This window comes from Eumetopias jubatus, unplaced genomic scaffold (assembly GCF_037043125.1).
Source record: "Eumetopias jubatus isolate StellerSeaLion01/CBP00866 unplaced genomic scaffold, mEumJub1_p1.0 scaffold_3, whole genome shotgun sequence".
NCBI classification, from domain to species: Eukaryota; Metazoa; Chordata; class Mammalia; order Carnivora; family Otariidae; genus Eumetopias; species Eumetopias jubatus.
Window position 1 is genome coordinate 67,203,508 of NW_028274809.1, and position 15,210 is coordinate 67,218,717.

General features: G+C 38.7%; 1 non-coding gene across 1 annotated transcript; it reads right to left on the bottom strand.

The window, feature by feature from the left end:
• Window positions 1–922: 922 nt before the first annotated feature.
• Window positions 923–1,051, bottom strand: LOC114226183 (small nucleolar RNA SNORA25). Its single transcript, XR_003612694.1, has one exon. It is a non-coding gene; the product is annotated as a small nucleolar RNA SNORA25 (small nucleolar RNA).
• Window positions 1,052–15,210: the final 14,159 nt, after the last annotated feature.

Below are 15,210 nucleotides of genomic sequence, written 5' to 3' on the forward strand. Positions count from 1 at the left end.
GGTGGGTAGAGTGGAATGTTGCTTCTCAACCTCACGAGTTCCCCCAGGTGACGTTCAGAACTGGCCCCTGCACACGGAGGGCAAGGAAAGAAGGAAGGAGACAGGCCACTCCAGGCAGTAGGTGGCAGTTTTCATAAGTGAGGGCGCTTCCATATGAGGCTTGTCTTGGACTGTGCAAAAATGAGATTTCCGTACCCACCTTGCAGAATCATACAGCCACGTACCCAGTCCAGACAGTGTCAATAACACGTTACTCTCAGGGCTGTGTCCTCGTAGCGGCTCCTAGTGTGGGAATGGTGGGTATAACACATATTCCAAGGGTAGCCGGAAGGGGGGAGGGAGGTTAAGGAGTCTCTGCTCTGATTGCCCGGATCCAGTTCAAAGGTCAGCGGGGGGTCATGTCCTCTCAATGCCCTCTTCCAGTAGGGGAATGTGATCCACACTGGATAATTTTTGTCTCTGCTAGCACATCTGAGAAGTGACTTAGAGAGAAGAAAAAGAAATCGTTAATGTTTGGGTTCGGATGTGAATCCCAATTATCTAGCTATGATGACGAATCCATATTCTACCTATTGACTATTGCTGTGTGTAATGGGGTGTGAGAGTGATGATATATTTTTTTAAGATTTTATTTATTTGAGAGAGCCAGAGAGAGAGAGAGTGAGAGAGAGTGAGCACTCTCAGGGGGAGAAGTAGAGAGAGAGAGAGAGAGAGAAGCAGGCTTCCCGCTGAGCAGGGAGCCCGAAGTGGGGCTCGATCCCAGGACCTGGGATCATGACCTGAGTCGGAGGCAGACACTTAAAACACTGAGCCACCCAGGCACCCCAAGAGTGATAATATTTTATTCAACTTTGAAACATCTTTTTACTTTCCCAGATCACCAATCATGGGTGAACTATTATGATTATTAAGAGTGGCTACATCTTATATTTCCTCAGAAAAACTTAGCACTATTGAGTGACTGTGGCATCCTATGGACAACTCCAATCTTCGGTAATAGAGTTAAGAGCTCCTGGTTTCACGGCCCCAAAAGCCCTCTTTGAAATGATTTATATATGTTTAAACTGGGGCAGAAAGACCCCTCACCTCTGCATGACATAGGCAGATTTTGAGAACCAGAAATTCTTTTGGCAGTCACAACTGTAAATGTTGTGGCATGAAATCCACTCTAGCGGGTAGTTCTGCTTGATATCTTAGTGCATTCTTACATGTTCGTCCGGATCTCATTTTCTGCAGAAACAAATCTGGTCCTTTCAAAAGGCATAGAATAGGAAGCATTACAGCTCCTGATACTGTGGTTTAGTGAAGCTGCTATTTGGGGGGCATGTGTGTTACTTCTGCAATGGGTGTAAAAATACAATGACCCGGGGCATGGAGAATCTAGCTGCATGCTGCCTGCTAGCTTTGTGTGGGCTGCTTTGGATTGGTCCCCGGGGCGCATCCAGGTAAGCGAGCAACATGCATTGGGTCTTCAGCAATTCGGTTTGGAGGTCGGGCTGCAGATTCCCTCCCCTAGGAATCTGTACTACTTCAGAGTGGGAGAGAGTCAACTCCTAGTGGCTTCCCTAAGGAACGTCTGATAGTCCACAGACAGTTGGCGGGAAAGGGCAATGCCAAATCCTGCTTACCTCCCCAGTGGTGTTTGGGTTGTTCTGTGGAAGGAGAAAAAGTCATCCACAGCATCACTGAAGGCAGGATTCTCTCCACAGAGAAGATGGCAAAGTCAGCAGAGGGTCACGCCTGGGAATTCTGCTTGCTGAGAAGCAGAGAACAGAATAAGGGCAAAGCCTAAGGGAGGCTAATCTAACACCCAGTGGAGAGAGAGGCAATCAGGTCACCTTGCTAGAAGGCTCAGGGCTAGAATCATAGAAAGCTAGCGGAAACATTTAGGAAAACTTTAGATGTGGGCTCCCAGATTACAGATACGAATTGGAATGACTGGTGAAGATCAAAGAGGTGGAGAGCAGCCTTACTTAAACCAAAACCGAAGACCTCGGATTCAAAGCACTAGGTTTGTTGCACTCTGAGATTGTGTACAATGAGGCAAATGATTTTCCAACGAACAACAATGCAGCAAGAATGCGACGTGATGGTGAGGGTGTGGGTTTTGGTCTCAGACAGTGCTGGGTTTGGGGCCTACTTGGGCCACTTATTGGCTCTGTGACTTTTGGTAATTGATTTAACCTCTTTAAGACTCCTTTTTCTCATCTGTCAAAGGGAAGTAAAAGTAGGGCAGGGTTCCTCAACTTTGGCACCATTGACATGCCGGACTGGATAATTCTTTGTTGTGGGGGCTGTCCTGCACTGAAGGCTGTTTAGCAGGATTCCTGGCCTCTACCCACTAGATGCTAATATCACAACCCCTCCCCTTCAAGTGCTGACAACCCAAACCGACTCCAGACATTGCAAAGTGTCCCATGGGGTCGAAATAGTTCTAGTTAAGAACCACTGCAGGAGTGCAATATGGGAATAATGAAGTTCTAGGTAAAGCACTTGGCATTGGTATCTGGCATGTAATAATTGCTCAGTAGATATTAGGTATTATTTTTACCCATTGACAAAAATGTGGGCAGTATTTTTATTAGATACTAAATAGTACCATTATGAAGGGATACTATTTACTCTCTCAGGCCATGTGTGAGTATTCTTAGTCCAGAGTTTCAACTGGCCCTACTGTTGTTTTTTGAACGAGGGAAAGCAGGTTTAAAAAAAGGCTTTTTTTTTTCTGTGTTCACATTCTTAGTTCATGTACGCTATGCAGATACACTCATGGCTCACCTGATAGAGGCTTTGCAAAACTGCAGCTGCATGATTAATTGATTAAACATTGCAGTGTTCATAGCATATTCTGAGGGAACAATTACAAGTTCCCCAGTGTAATACATATCTCGAGGTTGAGTAGCTGCCCACAATATTCTTATTTGGAAAGACATTCGTGACAGTTATATGTAGGTTTCTATTAAAAATGTGTTTATATTGCTTCTGAACCATGGCATATCCGCTTGTTTTGTTGACATAATCTAAAGAAGAAGGATGATATTCATTTCATCCTATCTTATTTGGCTATTATTTGATAGCAGGTACAACAATATAACCAGTCAAAATGAAATTCTAGCTGCTTCTTGAATTCAGTGACTAAAATCAAACCATACAGCATGATCCACGGAGTCTTGGTTTCACGTCCAACTCCCACCATTTTCTCAGCAAAAGCAGACTTCAGTCAGCTAATAAGAATAGGCATGACTAACCAAGGTAATTTCTTCCTGCATTAATCTTAAACTCTTCAAAAGTCATCAAGGTTTTATTTCTTTGGCTCCAGATTGAGTTGTTGAATTTTGCAGAGAGCATTACACGTTACACGAGGGAGATTAGATTGAAACTAAAGACACAATTGCCATTAAGACATTAAAGAGGGGTGGAGGAAAATCTAAAGAATATATATGTATATATGTATTGTTTTAAGAAAATTTGGGGCTAAGAATGACCACCTTTCAACTTGCATTGGAAATATTTGAGTTTGATTTTCTCATTTAATTTGTTTAGCATGAAACTCATAGAGTAACTTATGGAATAGTGATTTGACAGATACTTTAGGCAAACACTTTGGACAAAAAGTATCTTAGAATTAGATTTTTGTAAACTATAGGAAACAAACTGAGGGCTGCTGGAGGGGAGGTGGGTGCAGGGATGTGATGAGCACTAGGTGTTATATGCAACTGATAAATTATTGAACACTATACCTGAAACTAATGATGTATGATATGTTGGCTAATTGAATTTAAATAAAATTTATAAAAAGAAAACAGGCAGAGAAAGACATGTATCATATGACCTCACTGATATGAGGAATTCTTAATCTCAGGAAACAAACTGAGTGTTACTGGAGTGGTTGGGGGTGGGAGGGATGGGGTGACTGGGTGATAGACATTGGGGAGGGTATGTGCTACGGTGAGCACTGTGAATTGTGCAAGACTGTTGAATCACAGATCTGTACTTCTGAAACAAATAGCGCAACATATTAAAAAAAAAAAAAAAGAAAACACACACGCACAAAAGAGTTAGATTTTTGTTTTCCAAATTGCAAAAGCAATGTGAAGGACCAAATCAAAAGAAAGTTGTTCTTATTTTCATTTAAATCTGTGTTGCATGATCTTTGAGGCCATCTGTCAAACACTCTCCTTCAACTTTCCGGCTCTTGTTTCTACTACAACTTTATCAGCCTCAAATATACATTCTCATGCTTTCCTATGTTTTCTCTTTGGACATCCATCTTCATCACTTCTTTGATGTTCTGGGTCAAAACCCATCCTTTCAATTGTCTGTTCTAGTTACACCTGGGTACACTGATCGTGCCTTTATTCCACATCTCCTCATTACTTACGTGAATGATTTTTACTATATTATTTTGCACTGGTTTGTATATTGCTTAACAATTTTGTGCTGGTTACCTGTGTTTCATATCTTTCCAAGTAGATTGTTATATCATGGAAAGCATAGACTGTCTTTGACTTTTATTATTCTCAAACTACCACCAAGGTGTTTTGAATGTATAACAAGTATGTGTTGGATGAATTGATGAGTACTGTACTGAACAATTTAAAAGTGAGTTTTTATGGAGGGCCTTTTATTTAAATGCTTAACACTATATGATGAATCTATTTAATAACCAATAACAACATCAAAAATACCACTTAATCACAATGATGTACTGGTTTAATCTAGTCTAATTCTCATTTTACAGATGGAAATACTGAATGGATAAATGACTCAAATGGTATAAACTCAATGATCAGGCCAGAAGGATATTCCCACCCACAGCCCCCAGTTTTCACCTCTTAGTGCCATTAGTTAAATATTGCCAGTGGAAAGATACACTGATCTAAAATAAATATAGTGGGGGGCTCCTGGGGGGCTCAGGTGGTTAAGTGTCCAACTCTTGATTTCAACTCAGGTCATGATCTCAGGGTCCTGGGATGGAGCCCCTTGTCGAGTTCTGCACTCAGAGGGGAGTTTGCTTGAGAATTTCTCTCCCTCTCTCTGTGCCCCTCCCCCCACTCTTCAGCATGCTCTCTTTCTCTCAAATAAATACATAAATCTTAAAAAAAGCGAATATAATGGTGTCAGGTCACCTTGCCCTTTGCTAATGGGCAATATATAGCATGCTGGAGCTAAGCTCGTGCTTGAGAAACATACAGGTTGTAGATCAAGGGCTGGCTTTGCCACTCCTTAGCCCAAAGACCTCAGTTGAGTAACTTAAACTCCCAAGCTTGTTTATTCATCTGTAAAATGGGACTAATAGTTGTATTTACTTCAAAGTACCTAACACATCGGATATAGTTTTTGTGGCATATAAAAAGCTATTAGTGATTGTTACCTATAATTATTAACACTTTTGGGCTATATAGTTTAAAAAGAATTTCCAATTATATTCATTTAATGTACTTTATAGATTTACATATGGATATTAATCCATATATTTTATAGTATAATTTTAGAAATGTACATCTTTCTATTCTTCTTTGTCAATATCTCCAGGAAAATTTCTCCTAATTATAGTTTTCTCTAAATTGCCTTGAGAAAAAAATTCTTCTGAGTTTTCAGTTTAGATAATTTTGATGTTATAGGTACTTTTGTTTTCACTTTTAGGAGAACTCTTATGATCTTCATTTTAAAAATAGCTGTCAACATTCTTAAATTACTTAATAGTTTTAGTCATATATCTCCTTGAAGAACTACCTTTTTCTTTCAAAAAGTGAAATGATGTAAAATAATTCTGAGATAAATTGCTTATTTTAGTTTTATGTAGCACAATGTTTTATAGCTACCTTTTTTAAAACCATAGGTTGAATATAAAATTCACATGAGAACAAAACTGTACATTTCTTTTATTAATTTCATATCTTACCTGTTTTACTTTCAACCCACACCCCTTTTCTCAGATGATTGGAAAAAAATAACTTTCTGGAAAATGTGTTACCTACTATTAATTTTTTAAAGCATTTGCTATTATCTAAAATCAAACTAGCACAAATGTCTTTTCGTGGTCACAAGCAGATTTGAAGTATGGCTGTACCAGGGCAAACTCCAAGTACCTACTCTACATAAATTGATCTCCCAAAGGAAAATGCATTATGCTTATAATTGAAGTTATCATTTCTAATACCACCATTAATGCTGATTGAATCTTGAATTTGTGTTGGGATCATTTATTTGAAGACACTATATCTCTTAAAAATTCATGTCAAGTACACCCTTTAAAGGTTAATCTACAGTCTTGGAGCTATTTCTTAGGCTTTGGTAACCTGGAGAAGGTCAGATTATGAATCTAAGCAAAAATAAGAGCCTATTTTTTTTAATGGGTTGAGAGCGATATCTATTTTACAGAAAGATAGGGATTGGTAAGTTAGATTAAGGTTTTAGTTTTTAAATATAAAGATTGGTGGGTCTGTTCACAATATCATTCTTTTTTAAATTCATTTTATTTTGTTAAAATTGAAATTTTTATTTTAAAGCCATCTCATCTACTGTACATATGGTGAGTTCTGGGAATAAGTAAACTCCTCCAACCAGTCCATTTCTTCATCTTTCTCTTCCTGTTTTGTTCACCCCTTTTCCTAGATAGGTGGGTGTGCCATCACTATCTACCCAGTTGCTATATTTAGAAACTTTGGGGGAGAGCCACTCTTGATGCCTCTTTTTCTCCCCTTTTGCCATATCCAATCAATCTTAGAATGCTGTATATGTCTTCTCAAAAATAGCTACAGAAGATAAGGAAAACATTGACATCCTTTTAGTCTCCCTCCCTCCCCTTTAGTACATTGCTTTAGTACAAGTAACAGCTGCCTAACCATTAGGCTGAACCATACAAAATTGACATTTTTGTCAGACCAAAAAACCCCTCGTATATTCATAATTCACGTTTTTCAACTTAAATAATTTTCCTTTATTTTTTTCTAACTCATTGGTTTCCACTGCAGTAGAGATATCTTTCAGAAACACAACTCTGATCATATTATCACACTTGTTAATCCCCTTGAATGGTTTTCCATTGTCCCCATGACAATGCCCAAGTTCTTTTCCATGACCTAAAATGTCCCTCATGAGCCAGTCTCTATGGATTTCTTTAGCGTCATTTTTTGCAACTTTCCACCCCTTGCAATTTTGCTCATCTTATCTCTGGTCTTGTGTACATTCCAGTTCTTTTACATGGTCTGTCTTCACTGCCTCTTTAGTTGGCTGAATCCTACCCATTGTTTCTATTTCAAAGTATCCACCAGGTTCTCTAACCCCTGGAACTGCCTTAGAAGCTTTCTGAGGTGTTTTTATAGCACTCACCACACTGTACTTAATTTCATATTTGCTTTTTCATCTCTTTTCCACAACAGCTCCATGAAGGAGAAGGCCGTATCTTGCAGCTGATACCTGGGCTTCTAGTGCTAATGCATTGCAGGCATTCAGTACATTCTTGGGGGATGCCTGGGTGGCTCAGTTGGTTAAGCATCTGCCTTCAGCTCCGGTCATGATCCCAGGGGCCTGCGATTGAGTCCCTCATCGGGCTCCTTGCTCAGTGGGGAGCCTGCTACTCCCTCTGCCTTCTGCTCCCCCCGTTCATGCTCTCTCTCTCTGATAGATAGATAAATAAATAAATAAATTAATTAATTAATTTAAAAAACATTCTTGGGCAAGTTACTTATTCTCTCAAGTTAGCCTCAGTTTGCATGTATCAAAGATGAGTGTGACTTCGTAGGAAGGTAGTGGTGAGGACTGCATGACGATACTTGTGTAAGAGGACTTTTGGATAGGCTATTCTTATTTTCTTGTATTTCCCTTCCCTGTTTACTTCCTTAGTATTTGTTTGTTTCCTTTCATTTGGGAGCTTTTTTTTTCCTCGCTGGTAAAGGAGAGATTTGGCGCAAGATGGATGGAGGACAGAGGAAGACAGGAAACGAGATGGAGTCACATTTCCAATCCTCCTGCCAACTCACATCCCTGGGACTGGGTTTAGGCAACTCTATAGAGAGAAGCCGAAGTGGTGGGACTGGAGTCCGGGCTATATTGTTTTTAGGTAACAAAGTGGGCACAGAGTTTGGAAGGAGACCCTTTCACACTCTTGCATGGGACCCAGTACTTTGTGACCCTCAGAGGATCGGGACGTTGAGTTTGCCAAGCTCAGGTTGTAAGGATTTATTGTGAGATGACACCTGGCAGTAAGGAGGCAGCATTTATCTCCTGGGAGTAGAGAACAGTAAACGTTAACACTCCCAGCCAGCCTTTGCAGAGGCTAGAACTCGATTCAAGAATCTCTAAGGAACCTTTGTTTTATGGACCTTCACTTTGTGTTCTTCCGCTGATGGCACTGCCGAGCCGTTCCCAGGGCTGTTGATGGTTTTGTTTTCTCTTCTCCTTTCTCCCGTTGCAGCTAGCTCTTTTACTTATCCTCTACTCTGTGTGTCCTTTTGTCAAAGCTTTTATCTACTCAAAACATCTATTCATAGCTGAAACTACCTTTATTATACCTTGGATGATAAGACTACCTAGGAAACTAGCTCATTATTTGACTTCAAACTTAATTTCTGATCCAGGGCCTCTGCAAACATGACTGTGTTTACTCATTTATTCATTCGGTTAATTTGTTCCACAGATATTCAGTGAGCATCTCCCGCATTTTAGGCACTCTTTTTGGTACTCGTCATAATGCCTAGACACCATACACATAAATGTCCCTGCCCTCAAGAGACTTCTATTCTAGCAACACGCAAACGATTGCAATTTAGTATTGAAAATGGAAAAGAGACTGAGGCTGGGGCAGATTTCCAGCAGTTACCGGGGAGATACTATATTGCAAGTGATCAGGGGAGTAAGGGGTAAGGACATGGAAGTCTTGTTTTCAGGGCTTCTTGAGGCAGCTCCTTGCTTTCATTCTGTCCATTCAGTACTCAGAGCCTTCTCTTTTGTCTTACCTCTAAGTACCTGAGACATACCTTGTGCCTTTTCTCCCATCAGACTGCCCCCTCCTGTGTCCCACTGTCATGTAGAACCCTGTGTTCCCTAGGACATGGGCAGTTTATCTATGAGGTTAACGTAAGGGCTCGAGAGTGTTCATGGATTACTGTGTATCCTGTCCAGGTATTGTGTTGGAATTTCAGCAGGGAGTTTCTATCATCCTCACCCCCGCTACAAACCACCTCAAGATAATTCCAAACATGTTTCCCCCCAGGCTAATGGGGAAGCCACTGGCTGACAGGCAAACTTTTAATTGCATCCCAAATCTCACCATCCAAGTGGCCAGTTGGTAAATACTCTCTTAAAACCCCAAAAGGGAAATAAGTCAGAATCATTTCTGTTTTTATGCCAACTGTTGCACCTGTCCTTTCTTCTTTGAAAAAAGAGAACATTGTGAATCTAAAATATTATGGGATTATTTCCACATGATGCTCATTAAAAACTTATATAGGTCTTTCTTGTGTTTGACATTATGAAGAAGGACTCTCAGGTAAGATCTTTAAACAGGATGGGATCAGTGAACAGCTGTTTAAGTACAGAGAGGCAACCCAATTGCAGCACTACATTATTTATGGCTGGTATTGTCGTTCCTCTTGGCATTATTTTGCTGAAAATATCAGTGCATGTATTGCCTTGGAGCCCAAGATTCACCGCACTGAGAGTTATTGGCTGCTTTGAGCGCAGAGTCGCTTTCCTAAGTGATCGCAGCCTTAGATCTTAGTGTTTCCCAGCTGTCATTCTCCTGTCATACCCTCTCTAAAAGGGTTTGGGGTTCTCCTTTCATTACATATGCATAGCTTCCATTAGTGTTAATCACATGCTCCATTTTAGAGCTGTTTTGGCCCCTCCGGTTAAATGGGCGTTTAAGCAGTTTTTAATGCATTATATGTACTTATTTTTTAAACGAGTATTATATGCCCAATTGACTGGAATGAATACAAAGTCCATCAGGTGAATACAGATTTATAATTGTTTTTAAAGCATGTGTTATTTACTCGACCAACCATGACAGCCCTTTTGGAGTCATTCCAGCTAAGAGGGGAAATACATGTATATGTCAATACCAAATCAACCTTCATGAAATCTTTCAGTATGGTTCCCTCAGTTGAGCTTGAAGCTTCTCTGGCTAGTCATTTTCCTCTGTTTCTCTCTCTCTTCACAGACAAATGCTCAACATATTGTTCACTATTTTTAGCTTGCATCACCATCATCTGTGAACTAGAGGAAAGCTACACAAAGCTCCATTCAATTCAAATAAAGTCAATATATTCAACAAGATATGTAGTGTCTGCATGACATTAGGCCTTGATACTGAAAAAGACAAGATATGCTCAATTCTCAAGTCACATATAGCTGACCTACATAAATAGTAGTATGTAATAAATTATTTCATTTTACAAATTATCCAATCTGTCTAAAAATTACTATAACTAGCAAATTGAAAAGAAATTAAATATATTCCTTGTTCTCTTCTCAGACACACAATTAAACATGACTCTGCTCTTCTGTCCTAGCATTCGGCAAGTTTCATATCTTTTCTTCCTTGCCTGGGTTACTAAGATTATTCCAGAATTGTTTTCCAAACCTTTAATAAATTTTTTATTTTTGCAGTATCTTCACTTTTTACTATAATAGTCAATGGACTGTATAATAGGACACTGGAACTTATTTTTATTAGCTCTTGAAACTTAAAACAGATACATCATACAATTTTAGGCAATGTTTTCAGACCTTATGCCAAATGAAAGATGGCTGTTCTAGACCATAATGTAAACTATGTACTATGGTGGGTAGAATTGAAATCCATGTTAGCTGTGGGAAGAAAAGGTATTTCTTATTACCAGAAAAGGGCAGCACATACAACTCCAATTTCTGACAATGAAATTTAAGAGTTTTAAAATTTCAAAAGTACTGAGGAAGAACCTGCCCCTCTTTGTAGTTCAAAAATGAATGCACGAGAAAGACTGCATTCGCTGAAGGAATGGGAGAGTAATCCTTTCTGTCGTGTCTGTATGTGAAGACTGTTCTTGGAGGGAGGAGTGCTGTAGCCTCTGTTTGCAGAAACTGGCCATGTTTGCGATTCTCCCCAGACTTGAAGTTGGTCTGAGACTTGCTGGTAGAGTCATCCCAGGTAGCAAGACTCAGCTCAGGTGTGTGTGGCTAGGCGCTGCCATTGTCCAGTGGTTTCTAAGGGGGCCATTTGTTAGTGGTTCATTAGAATACCCTTGGGTCTTCTTGGGTGGCTGTCACAGAAGGCAGCTTAGTTATGACTGTGGTTCAGAAACAAGACGGCCCTGGGTGGAATGTGGTCTCTTCAGTTGAGACAAAAACATAAACTCACCTTCATAAAATGTGTCCTTGGAGAATTATAATGAAGTGAGGTGAGTTTACATACTGAAAAATCCATCTCGAAATTCTCAGGAATGGATTTTCAGCCCAGCAACCATATTTATATATCTGTATTACTTAATTTTAAGATTGATACTGTTCCGTGTCTGATAGCAGAGGCTGTTTAACTTAATATTGTTACACATGTTGTACCATTCATTTTCTTTTGGGTTTGATCCTCCTGTTTAGCCTTCTTACCCAAGCCTGTCCGTCCTTCCTTTTTTCCCCTTTTCTTTCCTTCCTTCCCCCTCTTCTCTAATTCCACAAATACTCATTGCAAATTTGCTACATGAATTGGCTTTGAGTGAAATAAGTGTTCAAATCTTCTCGGATGGTGTTCATTAGGATTCACTGGTGACTTGGATTTTTTTTTTTTTTTAATTTGTTTGATGTGGATATTTCTATACTGGTCAACCATTAGCAGTAGCAAGGCTCTTTCTTAAATTGAAGAAAAACATTTCCCTGCAAGGATCAAAATGATTCTATTAAAAATGATTTAAAAAGTTCCCCAATGCCCTTTTGCATATCTTGGTTAAAAATATACATTTTCCTGGGGCGCCTGGGTGGCTCAGTCATTAAGCGTCTGCCTTCGGCTCAGGTCATGATCTCAGGGTCCTGGGATCGAGCCCCATGTCGGGCTCCCTCGCCGCGGGAAGCCTGCTTCTCCCTCTCCCACTCCCCCTGCTTGTGTTCTCTCTCTTTCTATCAAATAAATAAATAAAATCTTAAATATATATATACATTTTCTTTTTTTTTTAAAGATTTTATTTATTTATTTGAGAGAGAGCGAATGAGAGATAGAGAGCACGAGAGGGAAGAGGGTCAGAGGGAGAAGCAGACTCCCTGCTGAGCAGGGAGCCCGATGTGGGACTCGATCCCGGGACTCCAGGATCATGACCTGAGCCGAAGGCAGTCGCTTAACCAACTGAGCCACCCAGGCGCCCCTATATATATACATTTTCAAGAATACAAAATATGTAGTTGATAAATTCCATACAATAAAAGTATTATATATAAAAGTAACAGCTTGACCTCACGTTGGGGTGGCATTATCATTATCACTGTAATACCTAACTAACCAAAAATATAATTTACAAAAGAATAAAACAAAACTTCACATGATATTGTAAAAAGATTGTAAAAAATATCTGCTTTGCATTTCCTCCCCAACTTAAAAAAAAAAGCCTTTTAAAATTGTTCGTAATTTAGGGGAAATAACTCTAGGGGAGAGAAATCTTTGTTTCTCCCATAGTTGGCATATTTTCTTTACTATTTTATATGCAACCAACTTTCATTTCTATGTCCTTGTTCCAAAGCGCAGAGTCCTTTGTGAATGGGCCACATTCCCTTGCACATACAGGTCCGCGTGCATGATCACATGAATTAACTGACCTGGATCGTCGATTGTTACACTTGAAGAACTCTATAAACTTGAGCAGAGAAGTCAGTAGTAATGTGACACTGACCAGAGAAATTGGCATTTTCTTTCTGTTGTTGTCGTTTGTTTGTATTTTAAAATTGTTTTTATCCTCTGGTTATTTCCCACTTGAAAGCAATATTATTGACATGTTTTATTAAAAAAGACGACTTCCGCATTTAGTCATCTCTCAAAATGCCCAAGCATTTCCTTAGTTGGAATAAACTCTAGATTTTACTGAATTCTTACTTGTAAGGCTATAAAGTGATAACCCAAGTGGAAATAGTTAAGTAAAAAAGCACCAACATCAAGGCTCTGCTGCTATTGTATTTCAGAAGAAGAGTGAGATGAAATTGTGATGTTTTTGTTTATTGATATTAATACTTTGAGCTTCTCTTCCCTCTGTTATGCAGATGGTGGCTTTAGTGAGAGCTTTCCTGGCAACAGAACAGAACAAAACAAATAAAACCTAACCAAAAAAAGTATATTTTGCAAAAGAACAAAATAAAACTTTGCATGATATATGACTGTAAAAAAAAAAAACCAAAACATTTCCATTGCATTTTTTCACCACTTTTGTTTTAAAGCCAGGTGTTAAAGTATGCGTAGTTCCATGTTGTTTTTTCGGACGCATCTATCTTTTGAATGTCTTACTCTATTCTTAAATATTTCTAAATGTTTGTTAAAATATTAAAAGCCCACTGAGCGAATTCCAACAAGAAGAAATCAGTTTGGTGTGGCAGATACGTCCTCAAAAAGCCATTTCTCTGAGAAATAAGAAAACACATTCAGGTTTTCAGAGAAGAGAAATAGCAGATGAATTTTAAGGAGTTGAAGTATTCTTTCTCTCTGTCTCTTTCAAAACCCTTGAAATCGACTCTGTGCCTGAGCTGATTTCACGTTAGAAAGCTGTCCTAAATACACACTGACAGAGGGACTGTGTGAATGGACGCAGAGCTGTCTGCTCGCACACACATGCCACCACGCACACTCGCAAGTTTGGAACTGTTTAGGGAGACTGTGCAGAGTCCTTAAACTTATTTTTAAAATACAGTCTAGCTAAGATGAATGCAGACTCATGTGCCTATATACATGTGTGTCTCGAGGCTGTTACCTGATATTTAGGTGAACGAATATTAGAAAATTATAGCATCACTGTGAGCATCTTTATGGGTTAAATAAACATCCTGGTGCATATTCTGATTGATCCAGGAAAAAAATAGTATAAAAAGAGAGTAGATGCGCTTTAACTTGGTATGGTTGGTTTGAACGGTGCTTTCTCAGTTTCCTTGCATGGTACAACAAAGCACTGAAAAAACTCTACAGTGATATAAAGAGGTAGAATTCCTGTATGTCTTTATTGAACGTGACACAATATAATCAAAGAATGCACATAATTAAGCACTAGAGCTCAAAGCATCTTTGAAGCAGGAATTCCGCTGATTTTTTATTTTATGTGATTGCTTACAGATTAGTTCTCTATTTGCTCCTAAAGAATATACTTAAACACTCAATCAATGAATAACCTACAGCAGTTTGTTGTAGATTCAATAATGGGGAATGGTGCATTGTACCAGGATAGTCAGATATACCCATAGGGAGTGTCAGTGGTCAAAATGCTTCCATTGCCAGAAGGTAGTCTGAAAATGGTCTGGAAATTCAATACAGCATTGACCCTACATTGTATACATGATCCACAGTCAGTTTCTCAAGCATACTTGAAGTTCTAAAAAGAACTAATGAAAAAAAAAGAGGGAGTTTAAAAAAAACTATTTTAAATGAGTTTTTTTGTGAGATAGTTGATTTTAGTGTATTAGTTCAAATGAGCTAAGTAGGAAATCTAATCATTTTCATTTTAGGCTAAATGTGTCTAAAATTATTCTATTTAAAAATCATTTAATAAAATATTTAAAAAATTTAAAAATAACCTAAAATTTTAAAGTTATGTACTAGTATGCCTATTTGCGTGAGTCTTGTTAAATGCTCTTCTATTTCATCCTTCTAAAATTTCCTGAGCGTCATACCACAAACAGCCATATGTAAACACACACTTTGTGATGTCTGTCTGATTTCTTTATGAAATCATTTTTTTCCTTTATTTTATCAGTGGATTAAGAACAAGTGGCAAGTTTTCTAAGTAAACAGACTAGAGAGTCTTTTACCAAATACACTGATGTGTTTGCTTTTTCCTACATTCTGAGAATTGCCAGTATACGTTCATTAAAACACATACCAACTTTGCATTCTCTAATTATTAGGTGCTTTCATTTGTGTAGTTATCCCAAATTGCTTCAAGATGGCACCTTTGTTGTTCTGAAATCAGAATAAAATTAGGAATTAGGATTCCTACCAATAGAAAAAGATAACTTATTTTGGCATATACTTACTTTGGGAATATAGAA